Source organism: Budorcas taxicolor, chromosome 20 (genome assembly GCF_023091745.1).
Source record: "Budorcas taxicolor isolate Tak-1 chromosome 20, Takin1.1, whole genome shotgun sequence".
In the NCBI taxonomy this organism is placed as follows: domain Eukaryota; kingdom Metazoa; phylum Chordata; class Mammalia; order Artiodactyla; family Bovidae; genus Budorcas; species Budorcas taxicolor.
This window is the reverse complement of record NC_068929.1, coordinates 69,928,943-69,932,325: the sequence shown is the minus strand read 5'-3', so window position 1 is coordinate 69,932,325 and position 3,383 is coordinate 69,928,943.

Below are 3,383 nucleotides of genomic sequence, written 5' to 3'. Positions count from 1 at the left end.
CTTTTTAATGAATAGGGCCCAATCATCTTAGGTGACTTGGAACTCCCCAAAATAAGAAAAGGCGACCAAGCACCCACCTTCGTCTCTCCTCTTCCTACTGAGACATCAATAAAATGAAAACAACATGATTACCAGAAAGACAGAGATGGGGGAGGGAGAGAAGCGGGGGGAGAGGGAAGAAAAGGACAAAAGAGGAAGAGAAATAAACTCACAACAGCAAAGAGAACAGAAAGAGACTTGTCAACAAATGAGAAATTTCAACACATTCCAAGAAGCTTAGAAACTGATAAATTAGAGAGAAAATCATGCTCTGAAATTCACAGAAACTGGATAGAGCAGAGAATAAGAATAGCAACCATTCTAAGGACAATGATAACAACGACCATAATGTCAGCTAACACGCGTTGAGTGGGGCTCGTGTGCTAAGCCCAGGAGTAAACCTTTGACCCGCATTTCACATCCGGTGTTCACAGCAACCTTGAAGCATCACTGGGTGGCTATCTGCATTTGTCATCGAGGAGTTGAAGGCACAGAGAGGCAACATCACTTGTCTGCGGTCACAGGACTGGGTGCCCAGGGAGTTTGGTTCCAATCTCATGCCAAAGCACACATCTTATATCATATCTCACATATCATGCCCCCAAAGGGGGATGATCTCTCATATTCAGAACCCAAGAGAGGCTCTGGACCCAAAGATGGCAGGGATTATGGATGGGTATGAAAGGGGAACTGAAAATAGGTCTGGAGGACAGAAGAATTGAAAGCATAACCATGAAATATTTGCTTGAGTTGGCCCTCAAACTCCCTGCTCCTCATCCCCAGGTTTTGGTGTACACTGGGCCCCAACATTCCAGGCTCCTCCAGGCAAAGTAGGTGCGATAGATGCATAGGGGATGGATGAACACGCTAACAGATGAATGAATGGAAGAATGGATGGATGGATGCATGATAGATGGATGAATGGATGGATAAGATGGGCAGATGGATGGATGGATGGATGGAAAAGATGGACAGATGGATGGATGGATGATGGACAGATAGGTGAATGGACAAGTGGATAGATAAACAAACAGATGAATTAACCCTTTCTTCAAAGTCAGCCATCCCCTCACTTACTCCAAAGTAAGCCTGTCAGTCAAAGGCCTCCCCCATACATAGAACTCTCCAGAAGGTTTCATATTCAGGGGCCAGATTTCCATACTACACAGCAGAGGCACTCTCACCAGCTGTCAGGATATAGGAACTCCTCCTGCCATCCTTAAAATAACTAGGCTGCAAGGGTCATGAGACACATCCAGCAAAACATCAGAAGGAAAGAGAAGGGACAGACTGGAGACACTGACGATTCAGCTGACCTTGGCGGATGTGCTGTTTCAGAGAGACCCTTGCAAAGTGAAACACCTTCTTCGGATTGGATTCCTCAGAGTGCTTTAAAATTACTGCATCCATCAAACATACTGTCCTGACTTTCTCCCTATCCCACCTCCTTCAGGCCAGTGTTTTAATCTCACCATATTATCAGGGTCTTTCCTGCCTACAGGTTATGAAGCAGCCATCCCCTGCACCCTGCCCCCAGTCAGCCCTGGTACTCCTCACCTATCTCACCTGCATGTCTGCCCCCAGAGGGCTCAGCACCAGCGTGCACACCAAGTAATGCATTATCTGTTCGCATCCCATGGAATCCCCATATACAATGTCTCCATGAGAGCAGGGGGTCTGTAAGGCTGGCAGGTCTGAAACCCTTAGGGCAGGCAGAAGGCTGGAGACCCAGAAGAGAGCAGATGCTGCAGCTGAAATCCAAAGGCGCTCGATCAGGAGGCAGATTCCGTTCTCCTTAGGGGACACCAGGCTGTTCCCGTAAGGCCCTCAGCTGATTAGGCCAGGCCCACCCGCAGCAGGGAGGGTCGCCTTCTTTCACAATTTACTGCTCCAGATGTAAGCGGGGGCACAGTGGGAAGGAACCACCTGCCAGTGCAGGAGGCACGGGTCCGACCCCTGGGTCGGGAAGATCCCCTGCAGGAGGAAATGGCAACCCACTCCAGTATTCTTGCCTAGGAAATCCTATGGACAGAGGAGCCTGGAGGGCTACAGCGGGCTGCATGGGATTGCAAAGAGTTGGACCCTGACTAAGCACGCACGCAGACAGGTAAGGCCACGTGAAGACCCAAATCCTGAAGGACCCTTTGTGCTTCCAAGGCAGAGACTGTGGGAACACTCACAAGAGACATTTCTGGGAGCTTTGAAGTCCTGCCACAAACATAGAGTCTAGATCCAAACCACAGCCTGTTGACTGTCACGAGGAAGCACATGTCATCTGTCCCCGCCGCCCGACGGCACTCCAGTGCTGCCCCTGGAGTCCAGACCTCTGACGTCTCCCTGCAGTCGGTCTCAGCACCCCCTGAGCTCCAGGCTCTCTGGGTGCCGGTCCCCCTTCCCTCTGCCCACCCACCCTGTTGCCATAAGGAAGCCGCATGTCCTGCACAGCCCCACCCCTTGCTCCCCACACCGTCACACGGCCGTTTTCCTCACAGCATCCTCCAGGCTGAAATGCCTCCCTTCTCCCTCCGGGTCTGGGTCCCCGGATGCCTGCAGCGCACACAGCCTGCATCACTACGTTAAGCATTTCCTCAGGCGCTGTCCTGAGGCCCCGCCAACTGCCACACGCGTGCTGGCTTGCTTCCTCCAGGCCAACGGACGTGGGTCCTCCCTCCTGCCGCGGTGGCCGCCGTCCCGTTAACAGCTGGAGCAGAAGCAGCAGAAAAGGCCAACTGCTGCCTTTGTGTCTTGGTCTTGGTCCTGGAACCAACGTTCATGTTTATTTGGGCCAATGTATTAGATGAATGTGTGTTTTTCTATTTCAATTACAGGTTTCACCTCTAAGCTCTGCAATTTTTATAGCCCTACGTAAATGCCATGTTGATGTGTGTGTTAGCCACTCAGTCGTGTCTGGCTGTGGCCCACCAGACTCCCTCTGTCCATGGAATTTTCCAGACGAGAATACTGAAGTGGGTTGCCATGTCCTCTTCCAGGGGGATCTTCCCAACCCAGGGATGGAACTCGGGTCTCCCACACTGCAGGCGGATTCTTTACTGTTCGAGCCACCGGGGAAGTTATTTAGATATGACTGAATAATGAAACTCCCTAAAATGATACCATGCATTGAAGTATTTTTAGATGGTAGGAAAACACACAAGAGTGGAAGGAGAAATACAGGCAGCCTGGTTTAGAGCACGCTGTCTGGTTCCGGCCCTCAGATTGCAAGTGGATGAGAGTGTGAGTCACAGAGTGAATTGCAGACGCCAAATGTCAGCCTCCTAATTCCCCCATTAGTGCAGGCTGCAAGGCCTTTCCGTGGCCCCGATTGTGTGTCTTACATCAAGGAT